Below are 23,853 nucleotides of genomic sequence, written 5' to 3' on the forward strand. Positions count from 1 at the left end.
CTTTGTAGTGTAGTTTGAAATCAGGGAGCATGATATATCCAGTTTTGTTCTCTCTCAAGACTGCTTTGGCTATTTGGGATGATTTGTGGTTCTATGCAAATTTTAGAATTATTTGTTCTAGTTCTGTAAAAAATGCCATTGGAATTTTGATAAGGGTTACATTTAATCTACAGATTGCTTTGGGTGGTATGGATATTTTAACAATATTGATTCTCTTCCAATCCATAAGCACAAAATATCTTTCCATTTGTGTCTTCCTCAATTTCTTTCACCACTCTTACAGTTTTCAGTGTACAAGTCTTTCACCTCATTGGTTAAATTCATTCCTAGGTATTTTATTCTTTCTGATGTAAATGTAAATGCATCTATTGTAAGTGTTCATTTCTCTTTCTGATAATTTGTTATCTGTGTATAGAAATGCCACATTTCTATACATCAATTTTATATCCTGCTACTGTACTGAATTCATTTATTAGTTCTAACAGCTTTATGACAGAGTTTTTTGGGTTTTGTATATACAGAAAATGTAGGTGGTAAGCTCCTGAACATTAGTCTTAGTGATGTTCTTGTACATCTGACTCCAAAGGCAAAGGAAACAAAAGCAAAAATAAACAAATGGGCTTACAGACCAAACTAACAAGTTTCTGCAGAGCAAATGAAACCATTATCAAAATGAAAAGGTAACCAACTGAATGGGAGATTTTTGCAAGTCATATATCCAACAAAAGATTAATATCTAAAATGTGTAAAGAACTCACACAACTCATCCTAAAAACCAAACAACCTGTTAGAAAATGCACAGAGGATATGAAAAGACATTTTTCCGAAGAAGACATCCAGATGGCCACCAACAGGCACATGAAAAGTTGTTCAACATGATGAATTATTATGGAAATGCGAGTCACAACCACAATGGATATCATCTCACACCAATTAGGATGGCTATTATCACCAACAAGTGTTGGTGAGGATGCAGAGAAAAGGGAATCCTTGTGCACTGTTGATGGGAATATAAATTGGTACAGTCACTGTGGAAATCAGTATCATGATTCATCAAAAAATTAATAATAGAACTTATATGATCCAGCTATTTCACTTCTGGATATTTATCCAAAGAACACAAAAATACTGATTTGAAAAGATACATATACCCCTTTGTTCACTATAGTGTTATTTACAATAGCAAAGAAATGGAAACAATCTAAAAGTCCACAGATAGATAAATGGATAAAGAAGATGCAATATTTATACACAATGGAATACCACTCAGTCACAACAAAAGAGTGAAATTTTGCCATTTGTGACAACAGGGATGGACCTTGAAGGTATCATGCCCAGTAAAATAAGTCAAAGACAAGTATCATGTGATTTCACTAATATGCAGAATCTTAAAAAACAAATGAACACACTAAAGAAAACATAAACAAAGTCACAGATACAATGAACAAATGTGTGGTTTCCAGGGGGGAAGGAGATGGCAAGGGGTGGGCAAAAGGGAAGAAAGGGGTTCACTTGTATGGTGATGGACTGTAACTAGACTTTTAGTGGTGATCACTTTGTAGAACATACAGATTTCGACTTACAATGTACATATGGACAAGACTTTGAAATTATTATTTTTTTACTGTTTTTGAGAGAGAGAGAGGAGAGAGAGAGAGAGAGAGAGAGAGAGCGCGCGCGCATGAGTCGGGGAGGAGCAGAGAGAGAGGGAGACATAGAATCTGAAGCAGGCTCCAGGCTCTGAGCTGTCAGCACAGAGCCCAACACAGGGCTCCAACTCATGAACCACAAGATCCTGACCTGAGCTGAAGTTGGATGCTAAACGGACTGAGCCACCCAGGCACCCCTGAAATTATTTTAATCATACCAATCAAAACAAAACAAAAACCTTAAAGAATTAGGGATGGGGACACAGAAAAAAAAATGATTGAGAAAAAAATAAGAAAATTTAGGTTATTTTTACCAAATCACTTGAAACGAAGAAAAAGAAGCAACCGACATATATCCACAAGTTAGATCAGATAACAGGTTACAAAACAGTAAGCACAGCATGATTCTATTCTATATTTATCAACCCACCTATTTGTAAGAATACTCACGTTAACAGTAGTTGACGCTGGCTGATTCTTTTTCCCTTTTGGTTTGTGTTCAGTTTCTTAATGTTATGCAATATATTTGTAGCTTTTAATTTTCTTTAAATGGTATCTATTTTTCAAAGCTATGTAGTTAATTTGTTCACTGATATTTTTCACATAATGGCAAATTGGGCACCTAAGAGAAGAATAGCTTTAAAACTGTTTTTAAGTGTTTTGTTCATGTTAAAAAGTGTTTTCTCCTAAATATTGCTTTGGTATTTTTCTCTTTCTTTCTTTCTCTCCTTCTTTCCTTCTTTCTTCCTTTCTTTTTCTTTCTTTCTTTCTTTCTTCCTTTCCTTTCCTTCTTTTTTTTTTATTTCATTATTAATTTCAGTCTGCTAAAAATTCCTGCTCTGGCAGATCACAATTTTTTTTTAAGTTGGAAAAACTCAATGTCCAATCACAGTGATAAGTTGTAACAATTAAGTATTTGATACAAGTGATGTATTAGGACCAAATCAAATTTTGATAATAGGGGATGATCAGATTTGGTACTCTGGTACACAGAGAAGATCTGGCAAATAACTGTGCAGCCAATGAGCCAGAACAGGGCTAGTGACCAGCTACAGGTCCTACCACAAGAGACACACAGAAAATAACCTGAAAGTCCAGCAGAAATTCTTGCATCATTTTTTCCTACAAAATGTATGATAAATACATTAAGATATATCTGAAAGCAATAAGACATAAAGGACATCCATAATCCCACTAGATCAGAAACTAGATTTAAAAACATTTCAATCTCACCCATAATTACCAGGATACCAAATAATGGGAAAAATTTTTTTTACAATTTTATTTTAATTTTTTTAATGTTTACTTATTTATTTTGAGAGAGAGAGAGAGAGAACACGCACCAGCAGGGAAGGGCCAGAGAGAGAGGGAGAGAGAGAATCCCGAGCAGGGATTCAGTGCAGAACCTGATGCAGGACTTGATCCCACAAACGTGAGATCATGACCTGAGCAGAAATCAAGTCAGAGGCTAGGGGTGCCTGGGTGGCTCAAGTTAAGCATCCAACTTCAGCTCAGGTCATGATCTGAAGGTTCATGGGTTTGAGTCCCATGTCTGGCTCTGTGCTGACAGCTCAGAGCCTGGAGCCTGCCTGGGATTCTGTCTCCCTCTCTCTCTGCCCCTCCCCCACTCACGGTCTGTCTGTCTGTCTCTCTCTCAAAAATAAACGTTAAAAAATTTTTTGTTTTTAAGGAGGAGGCTTAATCGACTAAGACACTCAGGTGTCCTAGAAAAAATATTTTTAAGAAGTTCTAAACTTAAGATATTATGCTAGGTGAAAGAAGCCAGTCACAAAAAGACAAATATTGCATGGTTCCATTTATATGAGTTATCTGAAATGTCAAATTATAGAAACATAGAGCAGAATGGTAGTTACCAGAGCAAGGGGAGGAGGAAGTGAAGAGTTGTTGTCTAATGGGTATAGAGCTTCTGTTTTATAAGTAATAAAAAATTTTGGAGATCTGTTACATAAAAATATGAATTTAATTAATACTCCTGAACTATATACACTTAAAAAGAGTTCATATGATAAACTTTGTGATGTTTTTTACCACAATTAAAAGATAGATAAAAATTATTAAAGTCATATAAAAGCTTCATATTGTACCAAATTACCAATACTGAAGGCCAAAGAATGGTGTCATACTGAGAGCCTTGTTTTTAAAATAAAATTTTTTTTAATATTTTATTAAGTAATCCCTACACCCAACATGGAGCTTGAACTCACAACCCCAAGATCAAGAGTCACATACTCTATTGAATTAACCAGCCAGGTGCTCCCCACCAGAATATTTTTCAGGTCCATTTCCATTCAACCAAATTACCTGGAATCAGAAAAAAGTGGCACTTTAAACGGGTGGGGAGGAAATAACTCATCAATTCATGATGTGGAACTAATTTGTAACAGTCTATATTAAACAGTATTAATCATGACATATGTAAGATTTAATTCCAGAATTAAACAGTTAAGATGTGAAATTACAAAACAACTAGACTAAAAATATAGGTAAATATTATCTGACCTTAGTGTGAGAATATTTTTACAAAAATAAAAACAATGGAGAAGATAAATGTATTGCATTTATCTTCAACAACTGAAATAATTGCATTTCTTCAATAACTGAAATATATAAAACTGAGAGACTATTTTGTTTTTTAAAAAACTCACCACTACAAAACCAGAAGGCAAACAAAAATAATTCATTAAGTGTCTGACAATGGGTTGATAATATATAAATACGGCATTGCATCAAAATAAAGAGTAAATATGACTGTAGAAGTCATAAAAGAACAAAATATTAAAATAGCCAATAAGTACATGAAAACTGTATGACCTCAATAGTAATTAAAGAAATGACCAGAGCTAAAGCTGCAGACGATGTACTCTGTGCTACATGTTATACGTCCAGTTTCTTACCTCATCTCCTGCAACCGAGATACAAAAAAAAACTTTCCCCTATTTTTCAGTTGAGAAAACGGAGTCAACGAAAAAGTCATATTCCCAGGGCAAACAGGCTCTGTTCAGAGCTGCTGTGTTCTTCACCACACTCTACTGCCTTCATAAATAAAAGGAAAAAAGAGATACCTTTTCACTCTATCACATGTCGTCGAGGGCAGGCCTGGACAAACCAGGCCCTGAACTCAAATGCCCTGCCAGACATTTTTGCATTGTCTGCAAGCTAAAAATGAATGGTTTTTGCATTCTTCAATTGTTGGGGGAAAAAAAAAATCGTGTAACGTGAAAATTTTGTGACGTGAAAATTATATGAAGTTTAATTTCAATGTCTACAAATAACAGCAGAGTTAAGCAGTTGGAACAGAGATTGCATGTGGCCTGCGAAGCCTAAAATATTTATCCCATTTGGCTTTTTCCAAGAAACGTTTGTTGTCTCCCAATTCGGGATGTGGTAAACTGGGCCCTCTTCTACACTGTCACTGTAAATGGCAATCAAAAGCACGCAAAACAAAATATGCGTATCTTCACACGAGTTGACCCAGTAATTTTCATTTATCACAAAGAAATGTATAATTCACCTAAAGTTTCCTGTAAATGTATTGTTGCAGCAATGAGAACCCAAGAAGTCTGACTCCAGGTCCTATGCTCAGGGCCAGGACTGGGGTGAAGGTTACTCTTAAACACTGACTCTGAAGGGAATACAACAGCTTTTCAGGTTTGTCAAGTAACACCCGGTAAAACTGGTATTCCTAAAGTCCTATTATTCTGAACTGTCAAACAGCTTGAAATTGCTATCAAATCATAAAACATTCATTTAAAAAGACATTGTTTCTTGAGCTGGAACACATGAAACCATAGATATTCAAAGGTTTATGATACATTAATAGCATTAAATCAAAAGGTAGTCATAGACTAAACATAAAACCCATCTGGAGTATGGATAAACCCAAAATTGACAGTTTACTTGCAGCAGAATAACACATCTGTCACATAAATTAATGTCATTACTTGAATTTTATTGTTTTTGCAGTTTTGTTGGCATTCAATTTGTAAATTTGCTTTATTTTATAACTGTGTAAATGCTATAAACTAAGACATTTACTCCATGTTGGGATATATTTACATAACATTACGACAAACATAATTAAGTCAAACTGGAAATAAGGATGGAAAGAGGCCTTTGTATTTCATAAGTTTGAGGATGCTGTATCTTGTAAATTGCATCATAATCCTAGTACATAAATTCTGAGAAAAACAATCGCAAACCCCTTATGCTCTATCTCACAAGCTTGGTATTAATGGGCAACAGCAGAACATAACCATCAGGATAAAAAGGATGCCAAAAGAAGGACCATTTTCACATGATTTCACCTTCAGAACAAAATAATTCACCTTTGTGAGCTTCAGTTTTCTTCTGTAAAACAGGGATAATGGTTTGCATTGCAGGGTTATAGAAAGCAGTAGAAGTATTCCAGGTAGGTATACAACATGTAATAGTAATAATAATAGTAATAGTTAATATTTACTATACAGTTAATCATGTGCTAGGCATTTTGTATGCATTTTATACATACATTTTATATGCATCACTTCAAAAAATAATTACAACCACTACACCACATATAATAGGTACTAGCGTATCTTTGTTTTAAAGATGATAAAGCTAAGACACTGAGAGGTTCAGTGATTTGTCCAAGGTCACGTAGCTATTAAAATGGAGAGCTAAGACTTAACCAAAATATCTAAGGCCAGGAAGCTGATTTTCTTCTCCTTTATAAAAAACTCCCTCAATAAATGGGAGCAATTATCATGATACTTATGTCCATAGTTTACTAGAATGAGAACACATAAACATTTCTTCTCTTAAACCTAGCCACAGACCTTCTAGTGAGCCATGGCCTCTGAGGGGGTTTCCGAGCCACTCAGGTCATAAACCTTCCCAGAATGCTATTTTCCAATTGGCATTAGTCTTCTTTCTACAAAATTTGAGACATACAATGCAACTTTATTTTTAAAAGCTTCAAAACTAGCCAACAGCAGTGTAAACATCAATTTCCTCTTCTCAGGATTCTAAAAGGTTCCTCCCCCAGTGTTTCCTCCCTTTGTATTCCCATAGTTGATAACTCTAGACTAAGTCACTAGGCATAAGTACACAGTGTTTATGGGAAGGAGCCAAAATCATTGTCACCACCAAGTTTTTTGTACAAATAAAAAAAAAAATCTTGGTTAACATTGCAAAGTTGGTGTGTTTAAACTCCATACAGGGTTATACTTTAAAAACTAAAACCACTTCTTGCCATTTCCTATGTTTCCCCTTAGAATGTAGTACCAATGACAAAAATCTTCAATTTCATTCCTAACTGGAAAATGGGTTTATTTTCATTTTTTAGAGGCATCTTAGGGGCACCTGGCTGGCTCAATTGGTAGAACATGACACTCTTGATCTCTGAATCATGAGTTAGAGCCCCACAGTGGGTGTAGAGATTACTTAAGGAAAGAAAGAAAGAAAGAAAGAAAGAAAGAAAGAAAGAAAGAAAGAAAGAAAGAAAGAAAGAAAGGTCATCCTAAATGATTATCAGAATTATAATTTTTAGCAATGGGAAAAAAAGGTTATTAGGACATTTAGTTCCCAACTACCCTCACATCTTACTGCCCACCCTCCCCCCCGCCCACCCCAGAATCAAGTATACAATGTACTGAAATATAAAGGTTTTAAACTGTGACAGGGTTTAACTTCTTTGAAGAGACACTAAAATGGCTATCAATGGGGCACCTGGGTGGCTCAGTTGGTTGGGTGTCTGACTTCAGCTCAGGTCATGATCTCGCAGTTTGTGAGTTCAAGCCTTGCGTCAGGTTCTGTGCTGACAGCTCAGAGCCTGGAGCCCACTTAGGATTCTATGTCTCCCTGTCTCTCTCTGTCCCTCCCCTACTTGCTTGCTCTCTCTCTCAAAAATAAATAAACATTAAAAAAAATTTTTTTATGGGTGTCTGGGTGGTTCAGTCAGACTTCTCAGGTCATGATCTCACGGCTCATGAGTTCGAGCCCTGCATTGGGTGGGCTCTGTGCTGACAGTTCAGAGCCTGGAACCTGCTTCTGATTCTGTGTCTCCTTCTCTTCTCTCTCTGCCCATCCCCTGTTCATGCTCTCTTTCTCTCTCTCTCTGTGTCTCAAAAATAAATAAACACTAAATTTTTTTTTTAATTTTTTAATAAAATGGCTGTCAAGAATTTATAACTCCCAAAAGCTTAACCAACACCTTGTGGATTTTTTTTTTTTTATAGCCTCGACCTATAAATGGCTCCACTGTACAAAATACTTTTATTATATGGACATGCTAAAACATTATGTTCAAAAACTCCTTTAGGAATCAATGCCTTGAAAATAACTAAAAAAAGGGAAACAATAAGAGAGACACTAGTAAAGTCATTTTTTCAGAGTCTATAGAGAGTGTTTGGGAAAATGATTATTATTAAAATATAGTTAGGTATGAATCAGAGTGGGCAATATAAACAGTAGTAGTAGTTATTGTAATAGCAGTAGTGGTGAAAAGGAGTGGTAGTTCAAGTGCTCATAAGTGCGTGACTCCAGACTAAGTGCATTACATGAGCATCTCATCTGTTCCAGGGTGGCATAGGCCCCCAAGCCAGAATCCCTGGATTCAAATAGTGGCCACACCACTTAATATCAATGTGACCTTGGGTAAATTACGTTGACCTATGAGTGGCTGATTTTCCTTATTTGTAACTGGAATAATAACTACCTATGACACAAAGTTGCTGTGAGACTTAAATGTGTTAAAAATATGTGACGTGTTTAGAACAATGCCTGGCATATAACCAGTATCACAAGGGCTACTGGTGAATTATTATTTTTTTAAGTTTACTTGTTTATTTTGAGAGAGTCAGAGAGAGCATGAGTGGGAGAAGGGCACAGAGAGAGACAGGCAAACAGAGAATCCCAAGTAGGCTCAGTACTCAGGGTAAAGTCTGATTTAGCACTCAATCTCACAGCCGTGAGATCATAACCTGAGCCAAAATCAAGAGTCAGATGCTTAACTGACTGAACCACCCAGGCACCCTGTGAGGAGTCATTGTTGTTATTGTTGTTGTTGTTATTATTATTATTTCATTTCAGAGATTAGGAAACTGAGGCATAGAGAAAATAAGTCATTTGTCTGAAGTCACAAACTGGTAAAAGTCAGACCTAGAGTCTGAACATAAGGCATTTTAACTCTCAAGTCCATCCTTTTGACTACCTCAAAACAAACAAACAGGGGCGCCTGGGTGGCGCAGTCAGTTAAGCGTCCGACTTCAGCCAGGTCACGATCTCGCGGTCCGTGAGTTCGAGCCCCGCGTCAGGCTCTGGGCTGATGGCTCGGAGCCTGGAGCCTGTTTCCGATTCTGTGTCTCCCTCTCTCTCTGCCCCTCCCCGTTCATGCTCTGTCTCTCTCTGTCCCAAAAATAAATAAACGTTGAAAAAAACAAACAAACAAACAAAAACTGTATTTTTCAAGTATAGAGAATTTACTCAATGAGACAACCAGTATCAATGAAGTTGATGATGCTCTGGAATGACTGCCCCAGAACCTAGTGATTAAGCACCCCTTGGGTCAAATATCTCTACTAGATGCTGAGATTACATGAAACACCAAATAGTCCCAAGTATAGCTTAAAGCTCATGTTTTCAGGAGAAAGAATATACACATTTAAAGTGGAACAATGAAAAACTGCCAAAACAAAAATAGCAAAAAAAATTTAAATGACCAGAATCAAGATCTTTCCTGACTCCAGGAACAAATATACTTCTTTCAAATGTTCTCCCCACATGTCTCACTCCTCAACACATGAAATTTTCTATCTAACATGTTCTCTCTTCAACATATTTTTGGTTGATGTTATCGCTTCAGTCACTGTTTTGACCCTCTGGTGTTTATGTTTAGAAAGTAAAATATATGTCAAAAACTTTGCTTAAGAACAAGGAAAAATCAAATTTTGCAGATAGTGAAGACTAAGGTAGCAATAAATTTAATCTCCTGTGATGATTTTATCCTTCTCATATGATTTTTCAATTTTTTTCTAGTTTCAGAAAGATGTTCTAGTAGATTTGGAAAATAACGATCAAAACATTTTTTTCTCCTGATGACATCTACTTGATTGCATACCAAGAGGAAATTTATTTCTACAGTAACAGTGAAATCTGAAATTCACTGCTTGCCTTTTTCTTTAAAAAATTTTTACAAAAAAGTATAAGCAGAAATAATCCATGGCTGTTTTTCCTTTAGCAAAAATCTCAACATAGCAATAACAGTGAAACAATTTAATTAAAGTGCAACAATTAAAACCTTTCTCTATCACATAATTATTTGGAATATAAGAGCTATGCTAAAAAAAGTTCTGATTGACCAAAAATAGCCACTTTTGTGGTAAAGGTCAAGTATTCAATTTCTATTCACTAAATCTGAATGGCTTCCTACCATAGGCTTCTCAGATGTGATCTACGTGCTAGACTATTAGAAAATAAAAAATGGTCAGACTTTTAAACAGGTCGGCCAGGTACACAGGAAAATACCACCACACCAGCTGCAGGTACCTTTCCTCAGGGCCCCTGTAACAAAGGCTGTCCTGAACACTAGAAGAAGAGGCCATCTGAAGAGTAACACAAAAAATGGAACACCTTAATGCCAAATATGATAAAAAACTCTTGCAAGAGAAGCACTTAAGTATTCTCCAACATCAACAGATAGAATCGTATTAAACTCTTCCCTGCGGTATCAAAAATAAATAAATAAATAAATAAATAAATAAATAAATAAATAAATAAATGCAAACAAAAAAGAAACTGATGATAAAAACAAATATATGAGATTTTTAAGCCTAAGAGAAGAGTGAGTTTTTAATCAACTGAGGCTGAGCCATCTAATAACGTAAAAACCACAGATCCTTCCAGACGTTTAGTGGAGAGTGGTTAGTCTGTGTCAGAGGACCACATGTGGCCTTCCGGAGAGTCAAAGGAAGCATGCTTAGGCCAAAGAAACAATTGAAGCAATAAAACTTCTCACACACAAGAGTCTACATAAAGATTATATGAATAAGTAGAAGAATTACATATTTGTTTCCATTCACATCAGTACAATATCTGAATGTACTATTAAAAGAAAAGTATGGTTGTCCCTCTCTATTCTAATTTACACCAACTGGAAATTAACAGGACTTGCAGAATTCTTAAATAAGTATATACGTACGTTCAGAATTTCACATGGAACTTTGACCAGGTATTTCATTTATTTTGCCCTATGTCATACAGAAGATTAGCTCTTACATACCTAACCCATCACCTCTATCAATCATTCTAATATTACACAACTAATTCATGATATTTGTGATTACCATTTCTTAATGTGTATTGAATCATACAGATGTGAGTTGAATCACATCCCCTAAAAAAGATGTTAAAGTCTTATTCCAGTATCTGTGAATGTCATCTTATTTGGAAATAGGATCTTTGCAAGTGATCAAGTTAAGATGAGGACATTAGGGTGGGCTGTAATCCAATGACTGTGTCCTTATACAAAGGGGAAACTTGGACACAGTGACACAGAGGAATGGTGATGTGAAGACACCAAGAGAATTGCATCTGCAGGCAAAGGAATGCCAGGGGCTCCTGGAAACTAAGAGAGAGGAATGGAAGAGATGCCCCCTCACAGCCCTCAGAGGGAACCCATCCTGACCATACACTAAGCTCAGAGCCTCCAGAACCATGAGACAATATGCTTCTGTTGTGCTAAGCCACCCAGTTTCTGGTGTTTTGTTATAGCAGCCCCAGGAAACTATTACACAGGACATGGACTTGCATGTCCCAAGCTTGCGTAGTGAGGCTAGAAGCTCAAGAAGCCTCAAAGAATTCCGGCAGCACACAAGATTCCACACTAGGAACTGGTGTGAAAAACTGGCAATTTAGATGAGGAAATGAAATATGCCCACCTACAGTATTTATTTATTTTAATTTTTTTTAACGTTTTATTTATTTTTGAGACAGAGAGAGACAGAGCATGAACGGGGGAGGGGCAGAGAGAGAGGGAGACACAAAATCAGAAGCAGACTGCAGGCTCTGAGCCATCAGCCCAGAGCCCGACGCGGGGCTCGAACTCACGGACCGCGAGATCGTGACCTGAGCTGAAGTCGGCCGCTTAGCCGACTGAGCCACCCAGGCGCCCCCCATCTACAGTATTTACATTTGTTTAAAACATGTTTCCTGTGTTTTACTTCATTTACTTCTCACAACCACACTGTGAATGAAATAGGGGAGGATTATCATCTTCATCTTACTGACAAGGAACCTGAACCTCAAAGGGTTGAATGCGTTGGCCAAAGTCGCATATGCATATGGCAGAGCTAGTATTGGTGCCCAGTCTTTTCTAGGAAGAATAGAATCATAAATATTTTAACTTGAAACAACAGTAGCACTTTAAAGTGGTGCCTCTTCCAATGACTCAAGGAACAAAGGAAAAAAATAGTATCCTACAGACTGACTAGGCTGAGGTGCTCAGTGATCCAAATAAAATGGGGTAATTCAGAAGAAACTGGTAGAAAAAGTAACTGGTAACTTATGAACCTGGCCTTGAAGGAAGAGCTGGAAACAGACTAACAAAAAGGAAAGAGGCACCATAGTGAATAAATGTAACATCAAGGAGAAAGATAACAAATTATGGGTAAGGCCTAAACAAACATCGGGCCTTTCAAATGACTAAATGGAGAAGTCCAGAGAAGGCTATAATGGAAAATGGGGTTAAAATTTTAAAAAAGGGGTCCTTCCATTGAGCCGATCAAAGGGTTATCATTGACATGATGGACAAGCAGTTACCAATGCCTGACTTTCAGCGGGCGTGTGATGTGATGAAGGAAACTGTCCCAGTAGCAGTTTAATGGCAGAGCAAAGTGGGATTGTGACTGGTACAGTGTGTGGCTTTGAAAGAGTGGTCATGACTACACAGAGTATAATGAATCTCTCTAGATGCTCCAAGTTTCAGCTTCGAGCAAGACATCCTTGAGAGCTTACATATTTCTAGACAAACTGGCCTTCTTGGTTTGTTTTGAGGGTGTGGGGGGGTTCTTGTTTCAGCCTCAAGACCTTGTACTAGCTGCTCCCTCTGCTTGGTAGAGGATTTTTGCATGGTTAGCTCCCCCACTTTATTTGGGTCTTTGTTCAAAAGACCCACCTCTTCAGAAAGATCGTTCTTGACTACTCTATACAAGAAGACTCTCCCCTTGTCATTCTCCATTCCCTTACATGGCTTCATTTTTCTTTATAAGACTTGTTATTACCTCAAATTATATTTATTTTTAAATTATTCACTAGCCATTACTCTCGTCAGTACATAAACTCCACAAGTACAGGGATCTTGCTTGTCTTATTCACAGCTGTATCTCCAGAGCCTGGCACAAATCTTGGCATAAAGCAGGGACTCATAAATATTTGCTGACTGAATAAAAGAATCTTATTCCCAAATACGGCTGATGTTATCCTCTAAAACACTTTTTAATCCATCTTCACTACCACGCCACAGCATACAAACAGGTGTAATGCACATGGTCATTTCTACTTGGAATGCAGCAGCCATCCATCTCCTCCCCATGACCAACCACCTTCACAGGGCCTTTGCACAAACTTCTGTCTGCTGTCAGGACCATTCTTCTCCCCACCCTCTCTCAAATTCTCCACCTCATTTTCCAGATATTAATCGAGTGTTACTTACTCGGGTTCCTGTTACACAAGCCCATAACACCTTATTGTTCTATTCAGAGCATTTAACTCTGTACATTCATGTAATTTTAGTTGCTGTGGGTATTTTTAAATTAATGATTGTCTTCATCTTGGACTCTTCACTCCATGACAGCACAGATCATGAATAATTTGCTCCCTATCGAATCTCTAGGGTCAAGAGCAGTGCCTAGTACATGACAGGCACCGAATAAATATTTGTTGAATAAGTGAAAGAAGGCACCTTGGTAGGAACCAAAGAGCTAGAAGCCAGTATCAAATACATATATAAAAACTTTCCACAAATACTGAAGAAGAGCTGAAGACAAAGATACTAGTGAAATGTACAATATGATAACAAGCTGGCACTAAAACAGGAGGAACAAGGGGAAGCCGAGGGCAATACAAACTTTGAAACAACACTGACTACAGACTGGAAAAGAATGGGACGAAGGGAGTTTGTTACATTAAGAACTAGACAAGAACCAGTCCAAACAATTTGCTAAAACTACATAGTTATGACTTAGGTAATGACAGTAACTAGGTGAAAGGTTACATCTACATATCCTATTAAGGACTCCTTGACTCATCAGTCTCTCTGGAAACAATTGTCTCTGCAAAGAAACTATTCAAACTTTCCTTCTTGGCATTTGCTCTTATAAAAATTCTCAAAAAAGTCCTCAGTCCCCGGAAAATGTTTTAAAGATATTTCACTGTGGTCAATTAGGCATAGAGCAATAGCTAAGTGAGGCAAGGTCCATGGAGGAAATGGTATATAATAGAAAGAACCCACTTTGCTACTGATTAAAGCCACTCATGTATGACTTGAGGAAATGTACACACTGAAAATTTTTGAACACCACAGGAAATCAGGGGTTAAAGGACAAAGCCTGATTTGTAACCCTCAACTGTTGTTGTTTTTATCACCTAATGCTGAATCCATGTAATTCTAAATTCTGAGGGAAAAGGAAGAACTTACTGGTTTTTCTTTATTTCAGGCTTCTTTTAAAATAAGAGGTAACGTGGACGTGAATGAAAAGCAACCTAGTACCATCTCCTTTCATTTGAGCCCATCAGTGACTCATGCAATAAACAGCCAAGTCTCCTGGGTTTGTTTCTGAGAAGGGCACAACAGTTTCAACCACATACTCCAGTTTTACTGGAGCCAGTTCTCCAAAGATGATTTACCACACCCTGCCTGCGAAAGGACAGCATGGAACTGCTGAGAATTCTGATCTTCAGAAATACAACAGACAATGATTACTTCCAATTTCATGCTGTTGATATGAAGAGAAAGGAGACACAAGGAAATGCAAGCCTGAAGTGTGCTAACAAAACTGTGGCAAACAAAACAGAAAGGGAAAAACGAAAGCATGCTAAAAAACTGACGGTGTGAGATTTAGGCTGGGAGGGGCGGGAAGAATACAGGGAACATCACAAACCTTTTCCACCCCTCCAGAATTAAGATTTCAAAATTCACACACACACACAAAAAGACATGGAGCAAAGTAACACTGAAACACAAAATGGAGTAAAAGCTTACTAACTGAGAAATTTATGCAGGGGAATCTACATTGGTACAAACCCTAACAGCACATGATCCAGCTCTCCCCAAATCTTTTAAAACCTGAAGAGTATCTGTGAAAATAAGGGTTTGTCTATGCATTTAGCAGGGTAAACAAGAGCTATATGTGTAGCCTACACAAATTTTCTTTAAATAACACAGAAGCTCTCCAGTTATATGCAAACAATCATCCCATCATCTTGCGACTTCAAAATTAACCTGTCTCTTTTATAAAAGTCTTCTGTGAAAGAGTTCTAAAAGACAGCCATAGCGTACTCTGGGTTATGCATGTAAGAACTTGTGAACAATAAATGCAATTTTTAAAATATTCTAAAACTCAAATTTTTAAAACTTTGAATTTGTCTTCAAGTATGAACCATTTTATTACACTAGAAATACGTACAAGCAAATTTCTTCTGCCACACGTAAATGAAATTCCCCAAATCTGAAATTTTTTATAGGGCATTTCTAGCCAGGGAAATAGCAGGTAGTAATATGGTTCTTCCCTAAGGGCCTCCGCCTTCATTTTTTTTTAAATTTCAACCACTGTCCTTTGTTTTGCTTATGCTGTACCTACATGACTGCAGTCAATTTCACAGTCAATGCAGGTAAAAAACCGTCCTCTGAGGCTGCCACTGCTGTTGCCTGGGCCTACAGAATGACAGAAAGAATGATAGAAATAATGTTGTGCTTCTCCTTCCCGGGACTTGTGGTCCATGACCTCCTCAAAATGAACTGCCCTCCCGCCATCCCCCCACCCCCCCCCCCCCCCGACAGAGAGGGGATCTGCTGTTTTTATCGTTTCCTGGCATTTTCTCCCACCCACGCGGTGTCACTGAAAGTTGTGCTGTAAAGTACTACTTTTTTTTTCTCCTGTTTGAATCTAGTTTGCTCTGTCCTCCAGGCTGTCCCTTTAAACTCCCTGAATGAGAGCCACTGGGAATCTTGTTCCTTTCCTCCATCCTCTATATGAATTCAGATGGCACAGCTGGAGGGCAGAAGGAGCAGCCTGGGTGCTGGTGGACTGGCAGTGTTCCAGAACCTCCTTGAGAATGCGCACCTCTTATCCTTTCACAGTAAACATGCCTAGTAGATGAAACTGAAGACAGTGTGCAGAAGTTCAAGCTCCTTTGGGCACAGATCCTATCTCCACATGATACTGAGAAATGCCATATACATGGAGAATTTCTGTTGCCACATGGCCCTTGTCTGTCCAGTCTCCAAACTGACACTTTAGGTAATTTTCTGCTTTTATTTTCCCAAGAGGCCTGAACCAAATACTGCATTGATTATCCAAACTGAAATATTTCCTTTGTATAAAGGAACTCCTATGAGCCTAACATGAAAACAAGTTATCATTTTTAGGCTGTTGAAATCAACAACTCATCTCAACTCACCCAAGAACACACAAAAAAATCTGAAGCTTTAAACCAGCAATCCCTGGTAGAACTTCCTGCAGTGATGGAAATGTTCTGTATCTGCTCTTCCCACAACAGTAGTCACTAGCCACATGTGGCTATTAAACACTTAAAATGTGGCCAGTGTGATAGAGGAATTAACATTTTTTTTAATTAACTAAAATTTAAATTTAAACAATGTACCTAGTGGCTTTAAAGAACTGTAAAGGATCTTAGATTTTACCCAATTGGCAAGCTAACAAATAAGCATGCCACAGCTTTATAGACGCTGGGAGAAGACAGGATATTGCTAAGTATGAGACAAAGGACTACACTACTCACGGAAACAGCAATAGCAAGGGTATTAATACAGTTGTGCCAGCTCTTTGAAACCCAGTTCCCACAGTATGATGCAAACAGGGCAAGTGATACCTAATGATTGCATTGCAGAAGGGGGACCCTGAGCTTAGAGTACCCAAATCTCTTACACTAGACAGTCAGCTCTTCTTAAAAATCCAGGGCCTCTGGGACGCCTGGGTGGCTCAGTTGGTTAAGTGTCCGACTTTGGCTCAGGACATGATCTCACAATATGTGAGTTTGAGCCCCGCATCGGGCTCTGTGCTGATAGCTCAGAGCCTGGAGTCTGCTTCAGATTCTGTGTCTCCTTCTCTCTCTGCCCCTCCTCTGCTCATGCTTTGTCTCTCTCTCTCTCTCTCCCTCTCAAAAATAAACACTAAAAACAATTTTTTTAAAAACAACAACAACAACTAGGGCATCTGGCCATACAAGGCCTGCATCCCAACCTGACAACACTTGGCTGGAGTTGAGTATCACTGTTTCTTTTGAACAAAGCCTGGGTTCTGCAGGTGCCACACCTCTCCTTCCCACTCTCATTCATTTATTCTTTTACATTATCTACCTGACTTCCATTCTAACGCATCATGCTCTGTTTGTTCCCCTTGGTCTGGGACATTCCTCAATCCCCAACTTCTGCAATTACTAATTATCATTAATTCTTCAGGTTTTAGTGTATTCACAGTAAGCTTTCCCTACCCACCACCAGCCCAAGGTACAATGAGGTGATGCATTGGAGGACACTCTCGCACCCAGGCCCCCACCATCCCATCTCCTGTGGTTCTCTGCATTACCCCTATCATGGCACGAATCACATGAGATTATAATTTTCTGTTTACAAGTCCAGATCCCTCCCCAGACTCTTAAGGTCATAAAAGAGTGACTATGACTATCTTCTACACCACTGTATGCCAGTGCCTAGGAAAAAGTCCAACACACAGTAGGAGCTCAATAAACATTGCTGACCAAGTAAACAAACATTAGCTGAAGAATGACCAATTCAAAATATTGGGGAGGGGGGTGACGTATAGTTTTGTTTTTGCTTTTATTTTTTAAATGTTAAATAACAATTTAATTTTATTTATTTTTAAATTTTGAAACATCATCCCCTGCCCCAAGAAACTAAAATAACTACTTTAGTAGAGAAGTAGGTTTTGTACTAAATAAAGGCAATGTGCTAAGCGCATTTCATCCTAATAACAGTCCTTTGAGCTAGGTACTTCCATTATGCCCGTTTTGGAGATGAGGAAACTGAGGAAATTGGGAGGTTAAGTAACTTACCCATTATTACATGACTACTAAATGGCAGGGCAGGATTCAAACCCAGGCCCACCAGAACCCAAATCCAAAAGTTTTAACCATATACAATTTACAAACATGAGATTTTTAATATACCTTAGATGATAAAAGACCACCCAGGATTAAGAAAGGAAGGAAGAAAGAAAGAAAGCCACAGAACTATTACTCAAGCAATATGAATTATAGATCTACTCTTGCTGCCACTAACTAGCTGTCCAACCCTGGGTAAAATGAAGGTCTTATTCTCTACACAAGTACAGTAAATGACAGGAGATAAAGATGACCAAAACTCCTCCAAGGAGACTTGAGAGAACATAATACCAACAACTTTATTCAGAGACTTTTTTTGTAAAGCTATGTGTGTGTAGTTTTAACGATTAGCTTTTACTAAAGGAGTTAAAAGGGGTAAATAAAGTTCTTACATAAGAAGCTTCCTGGCTGAAGACTCATGACTATTTACCAAACCGCACAGTTTCCAGAGCAGTGACAGGATCTTTAATCTCAACTCAAAATGATAAAAAAAAAAAAAAAAAAAAAAAAGGTGCTAAACAAAAAGGCCAAGTGTAAAGTTAACTTCATCTCCCTCAGGATGCCCTTCAAGGTGGCTTGCCTCACTGACAAGAACCAGAGATGTCACTAATGTTGCACCAAATACAACACAGCCTGGTCAATCTTTTCCAGATGGAATTCTTGCTCATCCTTTGTGCCAAGCTAAATTCTTTTAAAATAGGAAAAACAGGGGCGCCTGGGTGGCGCAGTCGGTTAAGCGGCCGACTTCAGCCAGGTCACGATCTCACGGTCCGTGAGTTTGAACCCCGCGTCAGGCTCTGGGCTGATGGCTCAGAGCCTGGAGCCTGTTTCTGATTCTGTGTCTCCCTCTCTCTCTGCCCCTCCCCCGTTCATGCTCTGTCTCTCTCTGTCCCAAAAATAAATAAACGTTGAAAAAAAAATTAAAAAAAAAAATTACATTCAATCTCTGTACTTTTTCTAGCCATTATAATTTCCTTTCTCAAAGAGCTGAGAAAAAAACATATATGGGCACCATAAATTGACTTGACTAAAGAGAGCTGAATTAGAATTGAACTTTCTATAGCTTTTAACATTTGATTACCATATCATATATGCATGGATACTTTTTCTGAGTTTTCATTCTAAAAATACAGGATTTATTTTATTACAAAGAATGCCTCCCATTTGGTGAAATAACATTTGAAATTTCACTTCAGAAAACACTGGCTTAGGTAAACTTTTTATTTCAACCTATTAAGTAGATTCACCAAATTAATTATCTTAAAGGGCCTTCAATAATGTATTCTTGATATCATTCTACTTGCTGTATGTAGTATTAGGATATATTCGATGTTCATATAAAAATAGGAAGTAAAAATATTATTCTCTAATTTAGACTGGAAGCCTCTTTAGGACAAGGAATATATTGTATATTTGTCTTTTCAAGCACCTATCACCATGTATTGTACAATACAGGAACTTAGGAAATGTCTACAAAATCAGGAATTCATGGATGGTGGGACTCAGACATTTAATATCAAGTCTAAAGCTGACTTTCTTAGGCCATTTACTTGCTTTCTTCATACAGTAATTAGAATGGTGCTAACCATGCTTCTTGTGCCTATGATTTTAAACTGAAAAGTTGCCAACGATAGAGTATCTATCTTTTCTTTGAGCTAAATGTCTAAACTTACCTACTAAAATAAAGGTCTACTTCCTGAATTTTTAGCAAATTTAAATTTCAGTACAGATGGAAAAGAGATTGTAAAGGTTGGCAAACATCGGAAGCACACACAATTCTCGTTTACAAAGAATGAGGCCAGTAACGATCTTCCGCTGTTTGAATTCCTATGGCCATAGAAATATATGTAAGGTCCCTAGCTTGGTACTTTGGGTTCGGTGGGGAAGAAACGATTTCAACCCTGAACACTCCTGACCCGATCCGGAAACACGAGCGTTTTATCCCAGAAGAGCTACACGCCCAACCACCTAGAGACATAATTACATCTCAGCAGAAGCACCTGAACTCCGATGATTAGAACACAGGACCCTCCATCCAGCAGCTTCCCGAGAGACGGGCGACAAGGCTCGAAGTCGAGGAACACCCCTAAGTCATCCCACTGGATCTTCACAACGACCCTCCGCGGTGGGCAGAGGGGACGCACGTTTCGCAGACACCAACCCAGTGCCCAGGGGTCGAGTCCCAAAGCCACGCAAACAGGAGGATGACCGAGACCCGACTGAAATCCCGACTGAGCGCCAAGTGGCGGCTATGTCCATCCCGCCTCTGCGATCACCCTTGGCGGGCGCACTAGTCTGGCCGGCAGAACGGCGGGAAGGAGGGCAGAGCTGGGCAAGGACGCGACGGGCGAGAGCGAATTTCCACCGCTTCCCGGCACTTCCCCGCCGGTTCTCGAGCCCCCCAGGTCGCTCCCCAGCTCCAGCCCCTCTCCCCGCGCGGCGGACCCCGCTTCCCCCCAAACTAGGCTCAGGGGCAAGCCGGGAACCAGGGAGGCTTTCTCACCGGCACCGAGAGTTCCCGAAGTTGGGGGCAGAAAGAACGAATTAATGCGTACGAATTAATGGGTGCAAGAAGTGCGAAGGTGAGAGAGCCAGGAGGGGGTGACCCCTCTCGAAGCGGCCGAGGCCGAGGCGGCGGGGCGGGGCGGCCAGGGAGAGACCAGGGGAGCGCGAGGAAGGCTCAGTCCCGGCGACCCTCCCCGGCCGAGGCGCTGGCTTCCCCGGGACCCGCAGCCGAGGAGGAAATCAACAACCGCGTCGGGCGCCGAGGGGGCAGTGTCGGCGCCCCGGCCCCAGCGTCGGGCTAACTTCCGAGCCCCCTCGGCGCTCCCACCCCAGCCTCGCCCGGCCCGCCCCGCCCCACGGCGGTGGCAGCGGCGGCGGCGGCGGCGGCACCAACCTGCGCGGCCGCGGGCACAGTCCGGGACGGAAGCCAGAGCCTGCCGGCGGCGAAGCGACGGGCGCGGCGGGCGGAGTTAGTTGGGAGGCTCCGGCTCCCTGGGCGGGGACAGCCTAAGCACGCGGCGGCCGCTGTGGCGGGGGCTCCTTCCTCCTGGCGCGCGCGGGGCCCAGCCCGGTCCGCCGCTCGCCCTCCCCTCCCGGGGACAGCTCGCAGTCCCTCCCCCGGGGCGGCTCCGCGGTTCCCGGCCGCCCCCGGGCCCGCCTGCGCTCCGCCCCTGCCCCCTCGGGCGGGGGGCCGCGGGGGTTGGGAACGAGGTCCCCGCAGAGTCACCTCCTGGTCGCGCGCAGCTTGCCGGGGTTTCCCTGCGGGGATCGCTCGTCCTGGGTGTTTGCACTTACGTGAGGGCAGGAGGTGGGCAAGAGCTGGGGCTCGTTCTTGAGCCTGGGCAGGGGGTGAAGGGCGGGCCTGAAAGTCTCCTTTTGCTCCGCCCGAGTCCCGTGTCCCTTAAAAGCAGCCCTGCGAGGTGGCCACGCCGGCTGCCCGGAAAGAGGCCGAGGAAAATGTCCGACTCTCCCTCCGCCCAGCGAGGGGCTGGGAGGACATTTCCCGAGGGAACCGAGGACCCCCTCCCCCGCCGCCTCCCGCTCCTGCCTGCGGCTGGGAACTCTGGCACAGAGAGGGTAGGCAACTAGCAGACCGGGCACCGGGGGTTGAACCTGCGGAAAAGGTGCGGTTTCTAGTCACACACACACCCTAACCCGGTCCCTGAGTTCAGGTTCCTCACTCACCTCTTCGCAGTCCTTTCCTGCCCGCACCCCAGGCCTAGGGGCACCCCCTTTCCTAGCCTGGCTTCCCACTTAGGTCTGCACGTCCTCCGCCCCGCCCAAATCTTAATCCTGCAGCGCGCCGAGCGCGCACTCTCTTGACCACTTCTCCCCTAAAGTGCGGGCGGGCAAGGAACTAAGGAGCCAACTCCCTCCGGGCCTCACCTCAAAGCAGGAGGAAACAGGGTGCCGAGGATCCGGGTAGTTTCGGCGGGAAGGTTCTGTACCCATGAGGTGACATGCTGAGCGTTACTGATCCCACAAATTAATACGCGTACAATTCGAGGGCCGTGTCTGCCACTTTCTGTATCCCATTACAGGTGAGCTCTTGGGTACATGCACCGTGCTTTTTCCCTCCCCAGCGCCAGCCGTTTCTCATCTCCCTAAATCCCACTCTGTCTTCTCCCAGCCTCTCCCATTCCAGCTGGTTCTTCAAATAGCAGATCCTCCTGGGGTCTTGCGGGGGGGGGGGGGGGGGGGGGAGTTGAGGGATTGGGGAGCGAAGAGCAATCTGGGAGGAGAAACAGTGAAGAGGAAGAAAAATAAGCCTGTGGACTGAGGGCAGGGAAGGAAAATGCAAACCGAATGAAAAGGCAGGAGATAGGCTGTAAGGCAGAAAGCAAAGCCTTCCAGCCATAGGGCAACTCCAAGAAAGAAAATCCATTTCTCCCTTGGGAAAGCATCAATGCTTGCAGTAGACAGATTGGAAAATTTGGACCATCTCCAACAGAATTCCCCGAGAGCAGTGGAGTCATGGATAAACTTCAGGACCTAGAGCATGCCTTCACCAGCTCCACTTCCCTCCTAAATTCCTGGGAAGTCTGATAACCCCTCTAGCTCTTGGCCAAAGATGAGTAATTCATCCTGGGAAGTGATGGGTCATTGAGGAGATACAAGGAAACAGCTGGGTCAGGTTTACAGCTGGCCTGGTTGTTCTTCTGCCTTAGGCATCCTCTAACTCACTTATCTCTCCCTCCCGGCCTGGGTTATTTACTGAAACAAACACTTGGAACCCTCCCTTGAACTAAGAAGTCTCTTTTGATGAGAAAAGAAGGAAGTGGGGAGGGATGGAAGTCCTAAGACTATGGTGGTTGTTATTTTTAAGTTCAATTCGGTGGATTTTTATGTCGAGATAATTTTCCTTTCCAAGATAAGAGAATGGCTGGGACAGCGCTTTCTATTTTATCTGATGGCAACCCTCTCTCACAGTCTCCAGAGAGTGGGCACAGCCACAGCTTCACCTGCACTGACACAGAGCCAGTCTGCCTGAGGAAGTCCCCCCCAAGCTCAGAAGTCAGACATCACAGCCTCAGAACGTTCCAGTCTGTGTGCAGTCCAGCCACTGAGCACACACAAGCTTAGCACCAACTTATGGAAGAGAGCCAACCACCCCCACTTTGTAGGTGAGAAGATTCTTTTCTCCTGGCCTCAGGGCTCCACCTCCCCTGAGCTTTGCCCTGTAGAAGTGCCATTACAGAACCATCCCTGGTGTCCCACTGTTACTATTGTAAAGGCTACCTCAATTTCAACTATGAAATCTCCTTTCCTCATTTCTGCTAGTGCACAAAAGGCTAAGCCATTCAAAGTCCCAGAGGCTAGAAGGGACCTGCCCTAATAAGAAGTTTCTTCTTCTCTTCTCATTAAAAGAAAAACCATCTCTGAAATGGAGTCTTATTAAACTTGCATCGTTTCTGAATATGGTAATCCCTCTATATCTATTAGTTATTTTGATCTTATATATACGGTACAATCCTATGGCAAAAAGTGTCCAGCCAGCTGATGGGGATAAAGGGTCTAGATTTTTTTCCCTAGGAAAATTCTTGTAGCCAAAAAGAATGGGAGAGTTTATTTACAGGAAGGAGAATTGGTCTCAGGAAGTATTACAAAGTACACTGAGATGGGCATGTCCTCCTTAAACCTCTCCTGCTGGGGCGCCTTGGTGGCTCAGTCGGTTAAGCGTCCGACTTCGTCTCAGGTCATGATCTCACGGTCGGTGGGTTCGTGCCCCGCGTCGGGCTCTGTGCTGACAGCTCAGAGCCTGGAGCCTGTTTCAGATTCTGTGTCTCCTTCTCTCTGTGACCCTCCCCCGTTCATGCTCTGTCTCTCTCTGTCTCAAAAATAA

General features: G+C 41.2%; 1 protein-coding gene across 14 annotated transcripts in view; it reads right to left on the reverse strand.

Moving 5' to 3' along the window:
• Positions 1-21,083, reverse strand: part of PAM (peptidylglycine alpha-amidating monooxygenase) — a 287,568-nt gene extending 266,485 nt beyond the window's left edge. For 3 of the 14 annotated variants that reach the window (XM_086690089.1, XM_086690680.1, XM_086689872.1), the window contains exon 1: positions 20,905-21,079. The gene's annotated coding sequence lies outside the window, so the exon portion shown is untranslated. Of the gene's footprint in view, positions 1-20,904 lie in introns of all 14 variants that reach the window. The other 11 variants (XM_086690619.1, XM_086690554.1, XM_086689588.1 and 8 more) reach the window with 7 other exon arrangements.
• Positions 21,084-23,853: the final 2,770 nt, after the last annotated feature.

The sequence above is a fragment of the Puma concolor genome, chromosome A1 (assembly GCF_028749965.1).
Source record: "Puma concolor isolate L17-30 chromosome A1, mPumCon1.1.hap2, whole genome shotgun sequence".
Lineage (NCBI taxonomy): Eukaryota > Metazoa > Chordata > Mammalia > Carnivora > Felidae > Puma > Puma concolor.